The 25,297-nt window shown below is 38.9% G+C and overlaps 1 protein-coding gene across 1 annotated transcript in view; it reads left to right on the top strand.

Moving 5' to 3' along the window:
• The first annotated feature begins 563 nt into the window (after positions 1-563).
• LOC121511054 (spectrin beta chain, non-erythrocytic 1) overlaps positions 564-25,297 on the top strand; it is a 187,238-nt gene continuing 162,504 nt past the window's right edge. Inside the window, exon 1 of the mRNA XM_041789564.1 lies at positions 564-680. The gene's annotated coding sequence lies outside the window, so the exon portion shown is untranslated. The remainder of the gene's footprint in view (positions 681-25,297) is intronic.

The following is a 25,297-nucleotide window of genomic DNA, read 5'->3' on the forward strand; positions in this document are numbered from 1 at the left end:
CTGGAAGTTTAACTTACTGAATTAAACCACAGGGGAAAAACTCTCAGGATATTTTTAATTTTTAATGCATCTTAATGTAGCCTACAAGATATAACCAAACATAGATGAGTTTTTAGCACATTTAATATTGCAGACAAACAAAACCTTTTTATCCTATGGTCAAAACAGTAAATAATATTGAATACTTATCTTGACTGTAAAGGCACATTTTTTCCAGATATAGAAGTATTCTACTGTCATTTAGAGTTTTTGTCCTTCAATGAAGGAGTAGCATGCTGAACCTCAAACATGTTTTAATAACACTTGTGTGTTTAAGATTTTCATTGAAGGACTTCCTGTTGTAGGCTATGATATTAGGAATAATGTTATGTATGATAAAACGTATGTCGGTTCCTTGTCTTTCTGCAATTCATTCTGTATCAGATACATTTTCTCAGGTTAAGTAAAAAGCAGACCACCGGTTCAGAGCGGTGATTGAATCGAGCGCCCCCCGCTCTGCAGTCCGGGCAGTGCTGAGGCAGAGCGGGGCGGAGGGGCGGGGGGAGAAAGAGGAGGAGGAGGAGGATTGGTGGATTTCAGGACTCTCTGCTCCTGCGTTGTTTTCGCTCCGAGCTCTCGGCAGTCCGTCCGTCCGTCCTTCACTCCGAGCGGGACTCCACTGCGCTTCTGTCGGCCTCCAGGTGAGTGCGAACCCGGGCAGAGCCGAACCGAGCCGAGCTCTGACGTCTCATTTCCAGGCATTGAGCGCACGGTTTGATTCATTGTTTGCGTGACTGAGCTGGGGTAAGCATCCACATCCACGACGACTGTGGCTGTGGCGCGGGTGTGCATCCTTGAACTCTGATATCCCGGGATAGAGGCCAGCTATCCCGGGTTAATTACCCCCAAATGCATTGAGTCCACTCTGGTGCTGCAGCGGGCTGTTAGCACGACGCGAAGCCGGGGAGCGAGCTCATCCCCCGGCTGTATTCCCCTGCTTGCTGTCGCTCTCCATCGTGCTGTTGAACTTGTGTTGGTGTGCGTTTGTTTGTGTGTCTGTTTGTGTTGTGCACCAGTGCTGCTGCTGCTGGTTGTTGTTGTTTTTGTGAACTCTGCACCTCCCTCTGTGTTAGAGCTCTAAATGGATGGAGAGGCTGTTTTAATGTATCTCTGTGATGTAGATGGTGATGTTGATGGTGATGGAGGTGGTGCAGGCGTGGTCGCCTCTGCTGACCTCATCCCCTCAACACAAACACACCAAAATATTCCCATAATTCCCCTGTAATGTCCCTACAGAGACTTGGAGTCTCTGCAGTGACCTTCTCTGTACCTCATGTTATTTTGGTGTCACTTTGATGCCACAGTAAGCTGACTTATCCAGATTTTAACTGTGCTCTTATAAACTTAATTTGATCTAAAATGCTTTAAGACTCTCCCTGTGTGTCTTCAGATGTAACACTTCCATTGTTTCTGTGCAGTTTTTAGCAGCTTCTTTTAATCTATGTTGCCACAAATTAGTAAAATCTCCTTGTAAATGGCTTTAGGCTGACTGTTCTGTTTCTATGATGGTAAAATGTGCGTAACGCTGCTGCTTTGAGGCGTTTTTCTTTTGCGCAGACCCTGTTTCAAATCCTGTAGAGCAATTATGTAATCAGATACAGGCTGGGCTCTCTCCTCCTCCCTCCCCTTCTCCATTTCTTCCCCTTTCTCTCTCTTTTTCTTCTAATCTTCCTCCTCTTTGCCTTCTCTAATCTGTCGTCTCTGATTTCTTTCCACCAGCTTTCTTCCACCCCTTTTTCTCCTCCTCCACCAAAATTCTTATACCTTGCCTTATATCCTCTTTATCCTCTTTCTCACCTTAGGTTTTTCACTTATCACTCTGTAGCTTTTTCTCCCCATCTCTTCCCCCCCCCCCACAAATTTCTTTTGATGCAGCAACTGGGAGACATTTGGCAACTTGTTGACTGGAGCCTTTAAGACGTCACAGCGAGGTGTCGAGTTGTTCCACAGCTCCTGCTGATTTAACAGCAGGCTGCAGTAAAACACATTATATAATGACGTTGAGTTCTTTGAAAGTAAATCTAACTTCAGTAGATAGTTTTGGTGGTATAAGATGTCAACCTGCATTAGTTCTTTAACTGAAATGGTTTGATCTTACTCCTTGGAAATAGAAGGAAGTGATGGTCAACCTCTTACAGGCCCCTTAAAGATCTGCTGCAGTGAAGAACATGGATGTTGAATGATGCTTGGAGATCTTTATTTTACTCATCTATCATAGAGGCAGCTCTGAGGCACATCTCATAAAAGGCAAATGAAATGTTAGCGTTTTAAACTAAACGTACGGTACTGGATCTTCTCTGAAGTTTGGGAATCTTTTGGATGTTTTAGATTCAAGAAACCAAGTATCATTGTCTTAAAAATGTTAGATGAATGATCGACAGTTTAAAAGAGATATTTAGTATAGCAAAAGCAGATATACTTTGACTGATGATCCTAATTCCCAAAAGTTCTTCTTTTCAAGAAAGGTTGCCTACGTCACCAATCAATCCAACAAAATTTCAGAAATTAAGCATGAAGTCAGGATAAACTGATGTGAAAAAGCTGCATTAAATATTCAGAACAGTTCACTCTATGCATGCAGTGATGTTTGTCAAACCCATATGTCCATGGTGGTTAAGAAGGGTCAGAAGAACACCACCCCGCCCCTTTGGCCCAAGGTCCAGAATCTTTGTCAGGCTATTTTTAAATAATGACAGCCCTCTGTCATCAAGTTTCCACAATCATAAAAAAATGCCAACTTAATTCTAAGTAATTGATAATTTGGGGCTTTTGTATGCCTTTCTTTGTTGAGAGAGATTAGATGGTGGTTAGAGCCACAGGCCAAGATGAACCTGGGCTGCTCACGCACAAGGGGTGCAACCAAACTGCCAGGCTATCTGCGCCCCAAACACTTGATATTTTACAGTAGAACATTTTGACAGATCATCAGAGGTGGATAAAGTACACAGCCATTGAACTCAAGTTCAAGTATCAGCATATAAATCTAAAAAAGTAAGAAGTATTTAATTTAAAGTTAAAGCACTGAATATTGAGGAGCTACTGAGGAATTATACAGTAAAATATGATCTTTCCTTATTGGCAAAAACAGCAAAGAATAGATTTTAAAACAAGCTGTTCAGATTAAGTCACACCTCCATAATAGAGTAAAATACACAGCAAAACTGGCAGTGTTAATTACACTCATTTTTAAATTTAACACTTTAGGTGTTTTAATTGGTGCACGCTTAAACTGCACTTTTGAAACTGTGAAATATTCTCGCAAGAAGAAAGCAGACTGTCAACTCTATACCAAGACAATGTGTACTCATGAAGAATATGCTCTATATGTCCTTTAGGAACACCTTCAGTCAAAGGCTGCGACTCTGACTCAGTGGATAACTTCACACATGCTGCAAATGTGTCTCACATCAAAAACAACAACAATCCACCAGAAACATGAGAAGAAAGAACCTCAGCAGGGATGACTGTACGACAGACAAGTTCCAAACACAACTACTCACATATAAAACACATCTGAATACTCATAGATCATTTGACTCTTTACAGAGTTGAACTAACACTGGTGGATCAACACTGAAGTAACCCCAGCACTGATGGCCATTGAAATTACACTGTGAGAGTTAAAACCAGTACAAGAGTATTGTCTTCAAGTAAAAAGCTTTTTTTAAACAAAAGAGAGTGGAGCATGTGTATTGTCTCATCCCACGAAAGCACTTTTTTGCCATGTATCAAAACTGTTGTACATTTGCAAACAGCCATTAACAAATTATGAGTCCATGAGCCGATGCCAGTAGTAGATGTTTACCTGTTTTCGGATGAATTTAACGAGCACACCAAACAGCTGGTTCAGAGAAGAGATTTGTTATTGAGCAGAAGATGCTGCTGGATGAACGGTGGTCTGATCCCATGATCAAATGTGAGAGAAAATGTTGGCCCCAAGTGAGGTAATAATAAAACCATCCACATTGATATCAGCCGTGATTTTAATAGTGGGTGTATCTCAACAAAAGACCCCCCCCATTTACCAGGCTGTCTATGGTCGTGTTTGTATCATATGACTGGTGCCATCTCTGTGCATGTAGTGAAGCTGCTTCGTCATGGCTTTTGTTTGCTGGTGTGCTCTTCTCTGCTGTTTTGTTGATTTGCTGCATATGTAAGCCTGCATGTTGCACTGATATAAAGGCAAAAACTGTCATCATAATGTCACTCTGTTGCTTTGTCTGCCATTTATGATATTACTCTTATGTAATATCCCCCAGAGCCCCCCCACCACAGCCACTGCTGTCAGACAGGGTCTGCTTTTAAGTGGATGTGAACAAATATGGAAGATTTCAGGGGCAGACTTTCTAACATTTCCTTGAAGTTTCATGAGTGCATTTGTGAAAACGGTACAGCTTACTGAGAGTTTTGGGTGTATTATGCTAGTGGTGGCTAATGTAACCTGGAGCCTGTAACTGAGTTGCAAACCCCTCCCTTGAAACATTCTTGACTTTAAATTGGTTTTAAAGCTATTCAGAAGAAGCAGAATATAGATGATGATAGAGATAATCCATCAAGCTTCTCTAAAAAATAGAAAGTAGTTAAAAATGCTGCAGAATGAATCAGCAGAATGACAAAAAAAGGTCACAATTCTTTAAATTTTCCTTTTGTCTGGATTCAGTTGTAGATTTAAGCATGAAGCAAACTCTCTCTACATTTTCCTGGACGTAACAGGAAGTGCTTTTTCCAGAGACATTTTTTTTTTTTTAACTTTCCATGTGACGTTTGCTGATGTGGTTGGAGTGCAGATCTGCTGTTTGTGTTTACAGGCTCTTTAAATTAAATGGAGCAAAGCCAGAAATAGATGGGAAAGAGGGCAGGGCTGCTGTGGTTTATGGGAAATGTGGTTTTAATTCAGTGAAAGCAACAAAAAAAAAGCTCCACACAAAGCATCTGTAGAAATAGTCTCTGGACCTGTTTTCTCACAGTCCAGTTGAAGCCGGGTGGCCTACGTTGAATAATTGAATCCGTTTATCAAACCATATTCAGTCAGTCAATTTGTCTTGAAGTTTCCATCAGCAGCTTTGAGTCATAATTGATCTGCAGGGATGCTTTAAGTGAATTGATGCTCCTGCAGGAAACATGAACAGTGCTGCTGGGAGCGTTTTGGCTCCATATCAGACTTTCTCTTCCTCTCGCTGGTACCTCGGCTTTGTGGAGGTGGTGAAGATGATGCAGGTTTGCCTTGGCTCAGCCCAGCTGGCTGGCATGATAGTGTAAATCATGGGCTCTGCTGCAGCAGCTCATATAGCAGTCTCATCATTTTAATACCAGGCTAATATTAAACCTGAATCGTTCGTGTCGCATTTGTTCATTTCTGTGAGCGAGACAAGTCTGCGACGGAATACACAGAGGACTTAAGTTTGTACTGATTACATAACAAATTCTTTTATAGAAACACTGAAGAGAGAGCCCAAAAGCTGCACACTCACATGCTACATACATAAATCTTTCTCAGTGATAAAAAGTAGTTTAAATACAACGGGAAACTCAGGTGTTTTAAACCTGTGCTCTATTTAGACATATTATGAGGTGAACTTAAGTACAGGCAAAAAGTGCATGTAGTTTGCAGCAGAGAATAAGCTCTAATAGCTTCAACACCAACTGAATATTATTATTATTTTATGACAGAAGATCGTTGTTTCTACTGTCCAACAACTATACAGAAAGATTTTCTTGTTTAATAGACCTTTTAATTTATGTAACATCATATTCCTTTACTGCTGATACTTTGCATTTTTCAAAGCCTCCAGACTCCAAAAATATATTTAATTAGAAGTAATCACATTGAAACAGTCTCACTTCAAATTTAAAGATAAATATCAAAAATGCTGCTCAACATTGACACTTCCAAGGCTGTGATAATGTCTTTTAATTAATCTAATTTGCGTGTAGTTTGTGAAAATTATTTAATCTTTTATGTTTTTTTTTACATCTCAAAATTTAAATGATTTTAAGTAGTTGATCTGACATTTAAAGGGCCAAATTCCTAAGGATTAATGAAAATATGATATTTTTCATCATGCCTCATATTGATGAAAAAAAAACTTAATGCAAAAAAGTGGGGAAAAAAATACAGTATTTTTTTTACTGCTGTTTATGTATGGTGTCCATTGTTGGACGCAAAGAGTCTGAGAGAAACCCTTTACGGTGTGAAAAAATAATAATGCGTAAATATCAAAGTCCAGCACATATCCAAGGCTGTGATAACCCTCATAAGGAAATCCAGTTTGCGTGTAGTTTGTGAAAATAGTTTAATGTTTTTTACATGAAAAACAAGGAGCCCAGCTATCAAACTGGCTCTTAAAGAGTTCAGTTCCCGAAGATCAATCAAAATTTAAATTTTTTCATCAGGTCTCATGCTTATGAAAAAATAAATGCAGAAAAGTGGGGTAAGTGTCTTAACATTTTTATTGCCATTTTTGTATGGTGTCCAAATTTCTGGCAGTAGTGGTCTAAGTGTAAGATTTAAAAAAAAATTACAGTTTGAAAAAAATAAAACATAAATATCCAAGTTGCTCTTCATTGTTAAAAAATCCAAGGCTGTGATAACCTCTTTGAGGAAACCCAATTTGCATGTAGTTTAGAAAATGATTTAATCTTTTTTTTACATTAAATACAATAGGGTTATGCTATAAAACTGGTATTTAAAGGGTTACATTCCTGAAAAGTCTTATGTGTCATCAGGTTTCATGTAGATGAAAAATGAATGCATAAAAGTGGAGAAAAATATTAACGCATGGTATTTTTATTGTCGTTTAAGTATGGCATCTGTTTTTGTACATGAGGAGTCAGAGTGTAACACTTTACAATATCTTAGGGTTAGATACTTGATTTAAGCTACTCCCGTACCTTGTGCAGTGAATGTAGTGGCTTATTATCCCAAGATGTGCCAGTATGCTTCTCAGTATGAGGTACCACTATGGTCAGAGAATAGCCTTGTTTTTGATGTCACCCATTTATTGAGTTGCACAGCTGGACTAGTTCTCATTGGATGCCACTTGTTTTGCATTTTAAGTCTTTAGTCCTTTCTCTCCCCCCTCATGGCCTTTCTATTTGTCTTTGTGATTTTCTCTCTTGGTTTCTGTCTCAGTCTTTGGTCTCTTTCTTTTTCTGGCTCGTTCCACCTCTCTTGTAAACAGATTTGTGAGTGTTTGGCTTTTTGATTAGTGTAAAACTCTGTTGACAGAGCGGACGCCTCATAGCTGTTGGTCCAGTTTCATTATGAGCTCAAGGAGGAAGAGCAGTAAAGAAAAAAATAAAGCTTTTAAAGATGCCTTTGATCGTCCTCTGTGTGCAGATGGTCAGCTCTGGGTTTAGGTCATCGTCTTTTTTGTAGTAGGGCACATTTTCGTAGACAGGGTGACAGATTAAAGATGATGTTTGAGGTGGCATTTCACTTATTTTATCACAGTGATGTCAGCATATTTAATGTAAGGAGTTTGACTACAACTTTCAAGGGTTCTTTTCTTTCTCTATGAACCAGTTTTTCAGGCGATAAATGTATTTTTAAAGCTTTAGGACTTTTCAGTATTGTGCTCCAACAAAAAATAGAGGAATGTATCCTTTTAGACCATATGGTATTGAAAAGTATTTTGATAACCCTTTTCTGACATTGGGCTGAATATATATTTGACTGTAAACAGAGCAAAAACATATCAATACTCCTCTTGGTACAAACAAATCAAAAGTCATGTAATTAATGTTGTGAGTAATTTTAAGAGCATTATTTGCCATTTTAAGATTTTCTGTAATTCACAGAAAATGTGTCTCGAAAAGACCAGGGTATATTACCGGGGTATATGTATAACCGCCAGGTGTTTATATTATACATCAAAAATCACACGACACAGCCACTTTTCTAAGTCACACTTCACAGGAAGCTTTTAAAACATTCTAGACTACTTCAGCGCATAAAAATAATCACCAAGCACCAATAAACTTTATCTACTACTTATCTACTTTATCCCATTAAGAGGGATAAAGATGAGCTTAAACATTTTTAAAAACCTTTGGTGGTTTTAATTGTGTCTGGCGCTGCTGCAGACAGGATTATTGATAAACTTAATCATTCCTGATCACTGATCTCGATCTAGAAAGAGAAATTAAAGTATTTTAAAACTAACTCATGGATCATTTACAGTCACTGGTGCATATTTAGTGGTTTGACTAGAGAAGATCATACCATAGTGCCGGCTATGGTGCGCAAGGATATATGTGCTGGTATATAAGCATGCGTTCATCGTTTGACAAAGTAGCCCTACATCGTTAAAGAGTTCTTTATTACCTTTTAAAGCATCTTTTCACAGGTGGGGTTTCGGCAGGTGGAAATAGACACATACTCGAGGCATTTATTATAAGAATGTGCTCATTACGCAGCACCGTCTTTATGATGTAAATAAAGCAATACCATGGCTTTTTTTAGTGCACCGGTGTACAGTATTTACTGTATTACTGCCCATTCCTACCTGACTACTGTACGTCCTTGCAATGTGATTATACTGCACATGTAGCTACGCAGCTGCTCGGTGAGCTAGCTAAGCCAAGTTAGCTACGTAGCTACATTGGCTATACATTATCTACGTAGCTTATGCAGCTAATGTAGCTACACTTTCTATGCTGCTTCAGTGTTTTCATGGAGAAAAAGCTTTTTTTCCTGAAAGCAGACAGTTTACTCTGCCTTATCAAATGTTTTGTAATCATGTTTTGCAGGTCAGATTTTTAACTTGTAGCTTTAGGTATACTATCCGTTACCCTAACCCTCACCATAACGGAAGTTGATTTAATTGTATTTTGAGAGTTTTAGCATGTCTTTTCATTCTGACACAGAGGGAGTCTGAAACAAACGGTTGGTGAGAGGGGCCGTCTGAGATGTGCATTCAGACCCCTTTCAAACAAGCATGTCTTTGGACAGTGGTAGGAGTGTGGTGTACAGGGAGGACATTCATATTCCCCACAGTGTTCCTGTCTGACCAGGGGTCGCAAGCTGGACTTGAACCTGGGCTGGGCCCATGCACATGGGGCACTACCTAACCACTTGGCTTGCCCTCACAAGGTTTGATTGACAGGTGATTAAAAAAAGTCAGTTATGAAGACTTAATTTACAGGAGACTGCAGATTTGTTGCATTGTCCCTTTAAGACGGTGAGCTATGTGGCCAGTTGTATTTTCAGAAATGAGGCCAATCGTGTTTCCATCGTTCTTTTTCTTCTCTCCAGCTGCCAACCCTCCCTCCCACTTTACCTGTACCCTTCCTTCTTTCTATTCTGTCACCTTCAACACCTTTCTTTAACTTTACACCCCCCCCTTTTCCTTTTGTCAACTTTTCATTCCTTTATAAAAGCCAAAAAATCTCAGTCTCCTTTTATTCTTTCTTTCATTATTTTCCCGATTTTTTACCCTCTTCTAGAAAGAATGTTTTGGATGTACATCTCCATTGAACCAATTTGGAGCAAATGTAAGAATAACATCAACCATGAATGTAAACACCAGTATGGTTCTGCTGCTTAACATGTTTTAGGGCTTTAACTGTGAAGATGAGAGTGTGCCTTCATCTCCTTATTCCCTCCATCGAAGCTTTTAGGCTTAGCCTTTAAGCTGAAAGAGTTGAACTGAGGAGGAGTAGAAACTTCATCCTGAGGCCCTGAAGATGGGGAAGGAAGAGAGATAGAGAAAGATAGGTGAAGGAAAGGAGAAAAAGTGTTATGAAATTATTTTTTGGCAATAAAAATCTAAACCAAAACTAAATATTGTAGCAGTAGTCGAGGAAAAGGGTGATAGATGGGAACACGTGTAGCTGCGATAGAGGGATGAAGGATAGGTGGAGTTGTAGGAGGAAGGTTTAGAGATTAATGTGGGACAAGTGGGAGAGAAAAAGGAGGACAAGAGTTAAAACATACCAGCTGAGAGATTTTCCCAGGCAGGAAGAGAGAGGGAGGAATGTTCTGGAAAATGTCCAGCAGATAGGAAGTGGAGCAGTGCGACACAGAGGAGGGCACCGAGATGCGGATGAGGAGGAGGAGAGGTGGATGATTTTTCTGAGCGGTGAAGCTTTAGCTAAATTTAGAGAAGTCTGATGGAGCTGACCACCACCTTCATAACAATCCAAGAGAATTACAAAAACTGCTCACAACTTTTTAAAAGCAAAAGTCTTTTCCTTGAAGCTCCTGTAAGGAGCTTTGGTTTGTTTCAGTTTTGGTTCTCCTGTGGACAGAGAAGGAGCTCTTTTTTCTCTTTAAATTTGCCCTGAACATTTTTAAAACTCATTCTGCTGTTTAATAGTCAAATGAAAATCAAAAAGTGCTCTAACACCTGCATTGTTGCCACTGGCTAAGTGGAGCAGTTGTGTTCATGTGCATGTATGTACATGCGTATTCACACTATGCTGAAGCACAACTCTTTGATCCGTGCCGCAGGGCCAGAGAATTAAACCATTCTTTAGCACGGCACAGAGCACTAGCACTAGTCAAACAAACTGGACTTTGGGGTCAAACACACTTAGGCACAGTAAAGATTGTGAGTGTGCAAAATTTAAAGCATGTAAAATTTTGTTGTGAAAATTAGGATTGGTCCTAGTTTGCTTCCTGGTCGGGGCATTTCTGTGTGGAGTTTGCGTGTTCTCTCCTGTGCATGCGTGGTACTCCAGCTTCCTCTCACTACCAAAGACATGCTAGTTCGGTTAATTAGTGAGTCTAAATTGGCCGTAGGTGTGAGTGTGAGCGTGCCTGGTTGTCTGTCTCTATATGTCAGCCCTGTGATTGACTGTCGACTAGTCCGGGGTGTACCCCGCCTCTCTCCCAATGACAGCTGGGATAGGCTCCAGCTCCCCCGCGACCCCCAACAGGATAAGCGGTATAGAAAACGGATGGACATTAGGATTGGGCAGTATTCATTTTTTACTGTTAAACCAGTGGTTCTCAAATGATGTGCCATGGGAATTTGTACAACCATACATGATAACACTGACTATTCAACAGCTAAGGATACTTTGACATGTGTTTGTAATGACAGTTTTTGATACTATCATTGATAAAGACAACCACTTTGATGATATGATTGTTTTAAATCCCAAAATATCAGAAATCATCAAAATATTTCATCAAAAAAAGAAACATCTTTGAGCACCCAAAGTAAGGTTTATGCCACAGCTGCATCATGAAGTGCTTTAATGTGGACTCTTTCATTTTCAGTGAGCTCTCCACATTTTACCATTTTGAGCAGGAATGAGGAATTTCAAACTGAATTCACTTTTTTATACCCAAATTTGAGCCGGCTCACTGGGCTTCTCTGAGAAGTCAGAAATTAATCAAGCATAACATTCAACCACTAAAACTCATTTTTCTGTTCAGGAATGCAAGTAAATAACTATAATTTGACATATTAATCAAGAATTGATAATGTGCTTGACTATTTTTTCGGTTTTGTTGTAAATCAGTAAATTTGAAAATTCATGGATAACAATATTAATTATATTTTAGCATTAAAAATATCATTTGGGTCAAAGCTTCTACATATTGGTGTATTAACCGTTGCAGAAACATAAAAAATAATTTTGGTAATTACCAATGCTGTTAATTTAGGGCAGCTGTGGCATAAACCTTACTTTGGGTGGTGGTGTAATGAATTTGTTAAGCACTGCATTTTTGGGCTTTTTATATCTTCATTTAGAGAGGAGGACAGTGGAGAGAGTTGGAAACAGGGATGAGAGAGAAGGGGTGAGACATGCAGCTATGGAGCAGCAGGCCTGACTTGAAACCAGGCCTCTTGCGTACACGGGGCACAACCTAACCGCAAGCTCGTCTGCGACGCAGGGTTAACGTGTACTTAAACATTTATAGAAACGTTAAGTGGTTTTAATTGTGTCCCATGTTGCTGCTTCAGTTCTTAACAGTAAACTTCACATCATTTCCCAACACTCTGTAACCCCCAGATTGAGGGGTTTTAACAGCAGCATGAAGCCTCACCGTTAAGTTTAAGATATACAGTGTGCCCTCCCTGTGTTTGAATTTAAACAGTGTAAAAGTATTGCAAGAGCAGCCTTTATATATGTCATAGCCAGGTGTAATATCTTGTTTTGAATATGGAGTGAACAAGAGGCTTTTGTCTCCCTTTATTCTTAATCTTTAATTGAAGGTTAACAAATAAAATCTTAATTTTCTTGATTTTCTTTTTCTTTTTTGGATCTCATCGTGTCTTTGTAACAAAAACACAGTGTCATATTGGTCTTAAATGGCATGTTTGAACTGGCTACTTGTGGTTTTGTTTCTTCCCAGTTGCAAGTTGTGAACGTGTGTACATTAGTGTGTTTGTTGACATAGGTGGGTCATGAAGAGGTGAGAAGGTCAAACCTGAGCATTGATCAAACACTAAACTGTCGTCTCTCTTCAGCTGTTTCCACAGACTGAGCTTCTATAATCATCCCTGAAGAGTTCGAGCTGCTGTGACAAAAATAACAGATGAAAAATAATCATGCCGTCTTTCTGGATTTCTGAAATGAGTTTTTGAAATATGACAGAAGAGCTCATTAGTGATGAATGCTGCCACGATCAGGAATGTTCATAAGAAAGCTACACCTACACAAACATGGTATCTCATCAATAAAACACATGAAGAGTGTTGATGAAGACTCTGCTCTGATTTGTTGGAGGAAGCTTTTTTGATTGCATGTTCTGAATGAAGGGCGGCTGCCGAGGCCATGGTGATGAAAAAGCCAAAACGAACAAATTGGGGGGGAAAAAAAAGAGCTTGAAAGTGTTTCTACTGACCGAGGCCTTTCTTCTATAAAGTAGATCTGAGTGTGAGAGATGTTTGTCCTTTGATCCCTCTCTGATTTATGCTGACACTCTCCAAATTACCAACTCCATTAATCCAAACCCACTTCAGTCCGAGCTAATTAGTTTTACTGAAGTCACATGTGGACTTCAGCAGAATCTCAGAGAATGAGCAGAGGAAGATGAGAAGGGAGCAGAAGCAGGATATAGAAGTGATCAGGTAAAAAGGCTGAATTATGCATTGTTTAATGCTCTAAAACTTTGTGTAGATCATAACTGTGGAGGGAGAAAGGTAATCATTTTTGATAGTGATACCCTTATCCAAACTTCTTCATCCAAGCACCTATCAATACCACTACTGATGAGTTTAAGTTGCTCATCTTCAAGTTAAGTTTGAATACATAATTGATGGCATTTTATTTGCTATTGTCCAATAAATCCCCTTTATGTAATGCATCAACAGATATTTCATCCATCTGGGCATTTGGACACCAAGTGGTAATCCTTTATACTTAAGTGTGGATGCACCTCAGTGCATACTGAAAATGCTGATATCCTATAGCTCAGACTGCATATGTAGGTGGTCTAGCATGCCTTTATCCAGGTACGATTAGTAGTCTGGATGCAATGTGTACTAAAGGTCGCCCTGCCGACTGGCGTGATCTTCTGTATTCCACCAGTAAACAAAAGCTTGGCTTTATTTTTGCCCATACTGCCTCACTTAAAGTGATGGGAATTGCAGCATTTTTTTTAAACCTGGCTTGGCTAAGCTTTGTAACAGGAGCTGGTTTTACAGTAACAGAATTTGATACCTTTTAAAAATATATTTTTAAAACAACAACAAAATGGAAAAAAAGGCAACCGTCTCTGAAAAAGGAGTCATTCACAAAAAGAGCCGGTACGTAGAACAGGCTCATCTACGAACAGCACATCCCTTGTAAACTTGTAGACTAAAACTGAGTTGTCATATCAATTTAACCACCACCCCAAACTTTTTATCTGTTAAAGAGTATATCACTGTGTGTTTTATGAGGGAGAAAAGCTGTTAAAGGGTGTCTCAGATAATGAACTGACTAAAATATCCCATAGTCATTTTGCTGACCAGATCTTATTATGTAATGTTGTCTAGTTTGCTGTCTAGCTGTAATCTAGCTGGTTTCAACATGGATGCCAACATTAGATTTTTTTGAATTTATGGGACTTACTAAAATGTTATGATGGACTTAAGAGTAAATATACCTCAACCACAGTATCTCCAATTTTCAAAACTGAACTTTCTGCTTACAGGAAAGAAGCTTATCCTACATGAAAACACTCTAGTGAAGCAAACATAGCTAAAACTAAAAAAGCTACGTTAGCCAAGTTATATAGGTAAGACACGTTAGTATGTAGAGTGCTTAACAAATTTATAAGACCACCACCCAAAATAAGGTTTATGCCACAGCTGCCCTAAATTAATAGTATTGGTGATTACCAAAATCATTTTTCATGTTTCTGTAATGGTTAATACACCAATATGTAGAAGCTCTTTAACCAAAATGATATTTTTAATGCTAAAATATAATTAATATTGTTATCCATTAATTTTCAAATTTACTGATTTACAAAAAAACCTGAAAAAACAGTAAAGCACATTATTATTTCTTGATTAATATGTCAAATTATAGTTATTTACTTGCATTCCTGAACAGAAAAATGAGTTTTAGTGGTTGAATGTTATGCTTGATTAATTTCTGACTTCTCAGAGAAGCCCAGTGAGCCGGCTCAAATTTGGGTATAAAAAAGTGAATTCAGTTTGAAATTCCTCATTCCTGTTCAAAATGGTAAAACGTGGAGAGCTCACTGAAAATGAAAGAGTCTGCATTAAAGCACTTCATGATGCTGCATGGTCTCAGACAAATATGACAGGTGGTCTAATAAATTTGTTTAGCACTGTAAGTTACGAAGGTAATGTAGCTACATACCCTAAATCTTCAGCTAACTAAGCTACTTTGGGTAGTTTATGTGATTCTTGTATACTTTATGCTGTTTTAAAGAAGGATTTGATTAAAAAACAATTATTTTAGCTTATGCCATGTTTACTAAAGCTAACGTAGCTATTTTAGCTTAACCTTTAGTTACGTAGCTATGATACCTATGTAGCTAATGTAGCTATGTTTGCATTTTCTAACATTTGCTAACACTCATGTATGGATATATGTAGATATCTATGAAGCTCATGTTACTAAAGCTAAAGCTAACTAGGCTAAAGTGAGCAGGCATTCACATAACTACTTCTAAAACGGGTCTATACTTATCCTGAAACAGATGCCTGACCTTCTTTCTGTTTGATTTTTAAAATACTGCTTAGTCTGTAATGTTTGCCTTGTGGCTGTTTCATGAATGTGACAGCCAGACTTTGGTTATGAATAGGGCTGAACGATTTTCGAAAATAATCTAATTGCAAATTTTTTTCCTAATATTGCAATTGCGATTTAATATGCAATTATTCGTAAGTTCCTCATCTTATGCGTTGTTAATCAAACAAGCAATAAATCATTCATTAATATAACCAGCACAATTCTAGATAAATTAAACTAGGGGTGAACGAGTTCGAAAGACATACCAAATTACGATTTTGGCTCGTATAACAAATTTGATTTTAATTGCCACATAAAAGGGATGATCATTTTTATACTATAGTCGTTTTGATTAAGAAAAACATATACATAAACAAGAAAAGTAGGATTTTTGTAAACCATGCTACAAAAAGACACTTGAATGTTTGCATAATGTATAGCAGGTGATTTGCAATTAATTGCCCAGCCCTAGTTATGAATAAAGCTGAATTAAAGAATAACCTCACAAACAAGAAACACACTGTAGTGGCAAATTATGTCACATCCTGACAGAGGGGTGTCTTGTATTAGGGGTCTGCAACAGAGGAGTCTGAGAGCTGCGGTCTGCAGCCAGACCCCTCTCCATCGCCTAGGTCTGACCTAGAGAAATTCAGATTAGAGGGCTTTCAGTCGAAGTAACAGGTTGACTTGTATTTCTATAGTCCACTTTTGGTTGGACTAACACAATAAATTGACTTTATGAACAGGACCTTAATGAGTCTGGTCCTATTTTTTAGCACATCTTGGCTCTTATTGCAGAGAAATAAGTTAATTTTGCTGTTTAGTTGAACAAGTGCACAAGAGACAGACAAGTTAATGCTATCTTTTCAATGTCTTTTTTCTTTAGTACTTAAATTACTGAAATGATGAATTAATGACAAAGCTGTTCATTGTTTGAACATCTACTTGATGCAGTAGTAACTGTTATTTAAGTTATTATTGAGTCTTATTTCTGAGCTGCTTCTACACAAACATCCAGAGACAGTCAGTGTTTACAGTCTAACAGGCAGCAGCTTATGTCACGTCCAACCAATTAACACACTCAGACACAGCTGTGTATGTGTTTATGTGCATGTGTCTGTAATAGTAATGTGACATATTGTCCACACATGTTTACTTTAGACTGTCCAATGAGACCATGAGATCCCCCCCCACACACACACACGCACACACACCCACCCACACACACACACACACACAACTACACACACATTCACTGTGATGCTCTCTGTGTTGACCTTCAGCAGAACTCCACTTAATTTGATTTTCATGTAGCTAAAGGCGTTTCTCTCGTCACACACTACGCACACATTCCTGATAAATGAAATGTTCAGTTTTAGACCTCCAGATGTGGTTAAAGGACACACCGCCATCTGTGGTGTGTCTGTGTTTTTATGAGCATGTGTCTCTGAAATAGCAGCATCACAGTTGTGTGGAGGTTTATGCTTCAAATCCAGGATGTATAGTACAGCATACAGCAGACTACCTAGTACTACCAAACTGCACCATGGAAATGTGTAAAAAAAGAAGATACTGCTGGGAGAAGTGTTCACTAGAATAAAAGTGCTTGAATTAAATTGATACAAAACAAAGTTGAAGTTAAAGACAGAACCTTACTTCTTTTTTTTATAGTAACTGAGATGTCAGTTAAAACTGTATTTACCTTGAAGATAAATGAGAGTCAACACTGAAAGAAGCATTGAACGATGGTACTAATTGTATTGTACAAGTTTGTGTCTATTGTCTAAATGAATGTGTGGTGTGTACATCCTGAGGCGGTGCTGCTGAGGCAAGGGTGGGGTCCAGACAGAGGAAATGAGAAAAGTAGGACGCTGCCTCTGGGCTGTAAACTGTCTGTCGGTGATATTCGAATACGTTTGAACTTCACAATAAAATGTAAACTACACCTAAAGGGATCCTTTCCTTTTCTACCTTAAGCTACAGTGAGCAGAAGAATCCAACCTGAATCTCTATTTATACAAACGTACAGTGGTCTCTACACAGGTTTTTTTTTTTTTTGAAGGTTTGTTTTTGGGTAATTTTGTGCCTTTATTAGATAGAGGAGGACAGTGGATAGAATTGGAAACAGGGTCAAAAGTGGGGGAGAGACATGCGGTAAAGGGCCTCAGGCTGGATTCGAACCCAGGCCGCCCGCGTACATGGGGAGCGTCTTTAACCACTAGGCCACCTGCTCCCCTGGTCTCTGCACACATACAGTACCGTACTTTGTTTGAATTTGGAGAAATAGTGGTTCCATAAGTAAAAATTCCATTCATTTTCTCCATAGTGGATTTGATTATTTGCCATATTATCATGAGTATCCGAGTAAGACTTACCGTGAGCTACCTGAGTATGAAACAGTGGTGTATGCTCCTGTAGAAGAAAAAAAGTTCTCAAGATATTAACCTCATTTATAGAAAAACATACTTTATGTGCAATCTCAGCCAAAAACACTACAATACCCACAATCCTTAAGTGCCACAGCAACGTCGCCGATTGGTGGGGTCTTAGGTAACCATTGGAATGTCCACCGAGCCTGAATGAAGGCTGTCAACATGTCGCCATAGTGTTTAATGCTCAAACTCCTACATATTACAACATTAACATTTCAAATATAATCGCTATAATAACGATACATGTAGAAATGGTACTAAAATGGTTTGAAAGCTTGAAAATTTATCATTAACAACTACTTAAATGAATCACAGTGGACTTTGGGATACTTGGTTCCTTCCACCTTGTAAAGAAATATGTACACAGTGTTGCATTTTCTCCCTTTTTGAACCCAAATGTTTTACAGTCATGAGTACTAGGAAAGATCTTGAACTTGGTTAATGCAATAAAAGCATTGTATTAAGGATTGTACGCCGTGTCTATGGGGTACCTGAAAAAGTGTACAGGTACTGTTGAAGACTATAAAGGCTTTCTGCTTAAGGACAAGTTAACATTTGAAGTTGTTTATTAACTCTGAGGTGGTAGCTGACAAATCAGACTCAATCTATCTTTGTTCATTTTAGGCAAAATAGCTGAACAGGAGACCCAGTTTCATTATGAAAATCACTGATATTCCACCGCAATGCTCTACTACACTGATGTTAACAAGCACACTTGGCATCTGGAAGGCAGGTGGCAGTTCCTTTAGCTTTATTTTCACAATCTGAAAATCTAGCTCATAAAAATCGTTAAATTGTTTAAAGGCCGGGTCAGGTAAACTGGTATATAACCACTCAAACAGAGCAGCAGGTCACCAGCAAAGATGTGGGTGATAACCTGCAAGGAGGGAAGATGGCTGATGGTGCTAACTCTGCTGATGTTGGCTGCTTTCAACAAACCAGTCTGCCATCCACAGACACTGTGTGTTTAGTGTCTTGAACGACTTACTTTGTACTCAGTTTTGACTGTTATTTGAGTTTCATCTTGCCTTTAAACGAGTCTGAATTAAATTCTTGCCAAGGAGCAGCCAAACACATTTTATCACAATCCTGTATGTAGACTGTTTAATGTTCCTAGACCTGCCCTGGCTTAAGAAAGACATCATTTGCATGCAACAATGAAAAAAGTGTAAACAATCTAAGCTGGTTTTTTTGTTGTACAGAAGGACTGTACAAATGAATTAAAAACACGTGACTTGATTTTTTTGTGTTTTCTTAATTTTCTTTGTGTATGTTGCTGTTCCACGTGTTCCCATAATCCCTCATGATGGTTCCCCTCATGTTGGACGAAGACAGATCCCATGAATAACTCACCCCTGACAGATTTTTGTTTGTCACAGGAGGAGGATTCCTGGAAAATTCAGATCTCATTTTTCAGCAGGATTGACTTTGGCTGCTTTTTTCAGCGTTGCTATGACGGCAGGGAGGCTTACATCATTGACCTCCACCCTCTCTCTCTCTCTCTCTCTGCGGGACAGAGGTGTAACACGACCCCTGATGACAGTATGCATTACGTTAGTCTCTGTGTGTGTCTATAAGAAAACAATCGAAGGATTTTTCATTTTTGACATGACCTGATCTGAGCCAGTCTGTCAGGGAGAGAAATTATTTTGCTGCTTTAGATATGAAGCTCTGTGTGCCGGCATGTACGTGCATGCTGTTAGATATCAAGGAGATTTACACCAGTGTATTCCTCACCCACAAATACACTGACATGCAGCACCAGGGGAAATGAGTTTGATGACATTGGAGGGGGAGGGATCAGATGACCTTGAACAGATGTGCACTCATAGAAATCAAAGCACACACACTTTTACACTATATATATATATGTGTAGAAATTTTACACAATATATAGCCTATATTCTCAATTTTCCTTTTTTTACTTTCACAATTTACTCCAAGTTTTTGGGTTTTAATAAGCTTATTGATATTTAATCATAAACTTTATTTACAATAATCTTAATCAGCTCTACAGGTCCAGAATGTCTGCATGTGCATGAAGTTGTTAACATTGCTTCCACAATAGGATAAAAAAAATGCAGCTAATATCACCAGCAAATGTAACTTTTGTGAATATAAAAAAAGTCATTTGTTCAGCTTCATTGTTAAAAATAAGTAAAAAACAGAGGTGCTTAAAAACATAAATTCACAGTAGAATTGCAAATATTAAATTCTACAATTCTTAATTGATTCTAAGTTTCCAAAGAGTGATATGTCTATGGGTTTTTTTTCATCCTTAATACATTTTTACACAAGTCAGTGTAAGTGCTGTAAACCCTGCTGCTGATATTCTCCTCCCTGCACTGCCTCTTTACTTCCCTGGTTCACACAGTTGCTGCAGGACAAGTGTTGCTGGACCTGGCTTGTTAACTGTACCGTTATCATTAGCAGCACTAGCTCTTACCACTTGTAATAGTTACAAGTTGAGTCTGACATACGGACATACTACCTGTGTCTAGGGAGCAGTTAGACACTCATTCCTTCTGGTTTTCATGAAAGAAAAGCGTTGAGATGCACTGTAGGTTCTACAATCCCAAGTAAGAGAGGGAATGACCCGACTGTGGTGGGCCATACATTAGACAATTTTCAAATCTTTCAAACAAAGTTTTATTTCATAATCCTCTGAGTGCACTGACTAGATGACTCTAGACGACACAGACTGTCAGAGCACTGGAGACCACACACCTGCTGACCTGCCCACAGTCTCACAATGAATCTCACGTGACCAATCGTGACTACAAAACTAAAATAAGCATGGATGATTATCGATATCCTTGACTTACTGTCCCTCCACAAAAGGCTGTCTAGTCTGGTTACAGTTGCAGCAAAAAATCATAGAAGAAAAGAATCTGGCTGAAATCCTGGCTGGAATGAGGTTAAAGTTTTTTTTATATTTGTGAGCGCTCAAAGTACGTAACATTTGGCTGGTGACGCTATGCAGTCTGCTTGATCTCAATGGTTGTTGTGGGTCCTCCATAGGAAGCACGAGGACCTAGAATTGTAGTCATAGTGCTATCAGTCAATAAAAAAATTGAGTTAATTGTAGGCTTTGTAAATAATCAATCGCAATTAATCACATATAACAGTTTGAGTTAGGTCGATTTAATAATAACTAACAAAATCAGAAAGGACATGCTTCTGAATGACATTTTTACCAGCTTTTGAAAATAGAGCTAATAATCCTGTAGTATGGCCAGCCTTAGTCAGGATGCTCAGTCAGTGAAATGAAACTTATCTGTTAAAAGTGTGGCGTATAATATTTTATTACTTAGTGGTGTTGAAAATGGTGAGAAATGTTGTGTTTAAACTTTGCAGTCAGAGAGGAGAAAAGAAAACCTTAATTGGCTAAAACAGTCTAAGTGTTAGCATGCTAACATATAAAATGTAACATGCAGTCAGATAGCATGTCATTATCCTTCAAGGGTTCATTTAAATACAAAAGCAATCATCGGAAGGACAGATTAAAACTGTGTGATAGATAAATGTATTCATGGCTGCTTAATGTTTTCCAACAAGTACTACATTTCCCATGAACCTCTATGGCTCCACTTCCTCCAGCCTCCTAACAGCTGTTTTGGAGGGTTTTATCGATGTGTGTCTGTGTCCACCAGGGCCAGCAGACAGACAGGTGAGTCAGTGCGACAGGTGGGCAGTCTGTCTTCAACCTGCGCTGTTAAGGAATGTTGTTTGATCTCACTTTAACTCATCAGGACACCGACGCTGGAACAAAAGCCCCACAGTCTCACACACATATAGCCCGTCCTGTGGAATAGATTAGATCTGACATCCCACAATGCACTGCAATATGAGCCGGCCAGGATTGTGTGTTGGAGAGAGAGTGAAAGTATCTGGCAGCGAGCCAGGATGAGATGATGGGATGGATCACCATGACGACATAGCCGACCCTCCAATCTGGACTGTGAAGAGCTGAGAGTTTGCGTGCTGTGTGTGCGTGTGTTCTTCTCTCTGTGTTTGTGTGTATGTTGTTATTTTTGGACTGAAGCTGCAGGGCTCTTTCGTGTTGAACAAATATACAGGATATTTTTGTTGATGGTTTCTCGCTGAAAATCAGTTATCAGGTGATTTAAGAGAAGAAGGCTGTTGGGTTTATTTTACAACAAGAGCTGAAAAACAGGATTTAGACCTGAACCAGGACCACAACAGAGCTGCTGATGCTGCTCATTCTTCACTCCTTTATCTGCTGCTGTTACTGTCATAGCATTTATAATAGTCTCACTACAATAGATACTGTACCTGAAATCATTAATAACAGTTTTTCTATGATTTAATACACAAAAATTACAAGTCAAATGAATCATGTCATGTAGAAATGGGGAAACAAGAGGGTAGAGAGGTCTTGTACTGAACTAAGAGACTAGCTTTTAAAAATCCCTTGTTTTGTCACAAGCATGCTTTTAATTGAAACTGTGATACTATAAACCAATTAAACCTTGCTGGGTAAGCAACCGAGAGATGATGAGCTGTACAGAACGGCTCTATATTGTTAGCTGCAGTAACTAGCTCCCGTTTGAGTGCCAATTTCCTTTCCTCCAACCTTTGTCTTTATATAATCCACATTTAAAGAGCCAAACTGTGACTAAATGAAGAGCTGTTTGAAAACCAAACAATCAGCTCTACTGAGCTGAGCCAAATGATCTGGATCTCTGGATAGGGATTTCCTGTCACAATGAGTAAGTCTGGAGGTTGGTTAGATGGACATCAGCTGTGGAAACATAGGGAGGATCAGAGTTTAATGAGCTAAACCATGGCAAAATTGTACTGCACTAAACCGGACTGCTTTGTGGATACAGACCATACTTGAAAGTTGTGTGACACCAATCATCCAGGCTTTAGACAGAGGCTTTTTCAAATTCCTGCCTGCTGCCAATTTATCCGTGATTTTTTAAAACCTTTTTTAATTTATTTTTTGCCAGAATATTTTTTTACTTTCAGGACATGAAGTAGCTTGAGGATAAAGAATGATAACATTTTCCCACTTAGAATGCTTAGCATAGCTGTAAACAGCTCAAATCAGTGTAGAAATCACTACTTGCTCCCTAAGGGTTGTTCTCTGCTGCACGACGTCATCTGCAAAGAATCTATTGTGAATCCAGTTAAACTGAAATTCATTACCTTTGACTGCTGGCGTTAAAAAAAACTGTAAACAGTATTTCTGGTCAGTCCCCCTCCACTTATAGCAGCTTTGGTAAGATCCTAACCTTGCAGAGCAGATGAGCTGGCCAGACTTCATGTCTGTCATCATGCAAATCTATCTTGAAAAGCTCCAATCTGAAACAATGGTGCCACATTTGAAAATGGGTCCAGCCAAACAGCATTTGAGGAGAACTAGATGGTAGCTATGGGCAGGGTTTTTTTGTACTGGAAGCCAATAGCATGGCTTCCTCTAGCGTAGATACTAGCTCGAATGTAGCTGTAGTATAGCGGTGGTTTTATCAGAACTGGAGCTACACTGAAAGCCTGCTTTGGCATGAATTTGCATCTGTTGTTTTGTCTACTACCCCTTTTAGTCTTGCTGCTCTGATTGGCCTATAATAAATATAATTAAAGGTGATTGTCTGTCCAGTCACCTTCCACAAAGTTTTTCAAAAGTCCTGCCCTTCCCAGTTGCTTTCTGTGGAAGGTTAGTATTAGGGATACGCATGGTTAAACAGTTAAATGGTTCGTTTATCAAAGCAGTCAGTTTAACTAATTACCAATATATTTTTTATAAACAGGCTTGAAATCCCAGTCTATTTTGCTCTTTTAAACTGTAATAAAACTCCCACCTCTAGAAGCCACTGTAGCTTCAGTAAATAGCCTCCACCTTCCTGTTTGAGCTTTCCCCCCAGCACTTTCAGACGTAAATATGAGAAGTTTAGCAGTTAGTGTGTAGTAGGAACAGCACTGCATGACAATATTGTAAATAGAAATAAAGTGGTATGTAGGCTTTTGAGGGTAGAACTCATGTATAACTACTCAACCAAAGTGAAAAGAGGCCACATATCAAAGCCGTTATGCATCTGCAAAGAGAAACGAAGACTGACGGAGCTAGCTGTTAATGTTAGCCACGCTGTACATGTCATTTCAGGCATACATCACACCCACTAACACCATGACCCTGTGATGAATTTGACTGTTTTCTTATCTTTAGACTAGTCTGTTAAATGCAATTTAACTTAATTTAGCTGAATGGGGAAATAGATGCCCAGGAACATCACTAGTTAGTATGGAATGCAAACTATGCAGTGGATATATGTCCATCTTGTGTGTCAGGTTAGTAAGATCCCCCACACTTAGTATGGACATGAGTTGAAAAATCATAACCCACTGTTAAAATCTGTGGTAAACCAGTGGGATGAAAGCTAGTTATCCAACTTAAGCATGTAATACAAGGTAACATTAGATATGTTTAAGGTGAGGTCTGTAAAATGCCTATTTGGTAGAGGTAAATACAACATCACCATGCAGTGTTCAAATTAGGGCTGTTAGAAACAATGCTATTATTGCTAATGTCTAATTCTAAAGTCACTGACAGCTGAGTGAATAGGTCAAAAGTCTTTTGAACCTTTTCCTGTCAAATATTTAACTTCTTCTGTTCTTGTATTTCCTTTTCAGTCTGTAACAAGTATCTTTTTCCTAAGGATAAGTTCATGTCATAATCATACCGCAGTTTGTTATAAACTTTCAATATAAAAGCAGTTCTGTATATAAACAAGAAAAAATAGTTTTAAACACAAATGGAGGAGATTAATTGGGCTTAGCTGTAGAACATCTGAGTTAATAATGTAATGATTTGACAGCCTTGCCTTTTCCATTGTGAGAGTATACATAGATAAGCACTAAGCAGGACTCTTGAACTTGCAAAAACAAAGCGTCAAAGTAGTCTATATATGAGATTGAAATCTGATTTAAATTTAAGAATATATCACACATTATGTAAGCCAATCAGAAGAGAGTTGAGGGTAAAGAGAGGACAACAGACTGCAGAAATGAGACAAGGTGGAGAAGTCTGCAGTTATTTGTTACAGAGTTAACATCTGCAGGGTCGCTCAGACGGTCATCTGAAGGGTGGATGTATGAGGCGTGCAGAACACATCTGGTGCTGTAGGTCATGTGATTTGGCGGTGTGTGTGATCAGGCCTGGCCGTCACTGAAAACTGTGACCTCAGACTGAAGAGTGGGAGTGGAGGAAAGGGAAGGAAAGGAGGAAAACAACAAGAAGTAAGAAAAGGAAGAGGAGGAAAGCAGGCTATAGGAGAAATAGAAGTTGAAACTTGGATGCAGATTGAAAAGAATGGCTGTGCAGGAAGAAGTACTCGTGTGAGATTAAAGAGAGAGTGAACAGGGTGGGGATGAAAAATTAGGGTGGAGTAAGGAGAAAATTAAAGGAGGGAGGATGGGAAGAATGGAGGGAGGATGTTTTCAGAGTGGAGGAGGAGAACGGTTAAGAGATGAATGTTGGCTTTTATAACTTCATTCTTTATTTCCTCTCCCCTTGGCCTCCTTCTATCCTACCCCCCTCCCTTTTTCTCCCCCATCACTGCTCCACCCTCCTCTTCCTCTTTTCTCTCCGTCCTGACACTAGATTCTGGGAACAAGTAGTTCTCTACAGAAACAGCCTTCAGAGACTGAGCCCC

This window comes from Cheilinus undulatus, linkage group 6 (assembly GCF_018320785.1).
Source record: "Cheilinus undulatus linkage group 6, ASM1832078v1, whole genome shotgun sequence".
Classification (NCBI taxonomy): domain Eukaryota; kingdom Metazoa; phylum Chordata; class Actinopteri; order Labriformes; family Labridae; genus Cheilinus; species Cheilinus undulatus.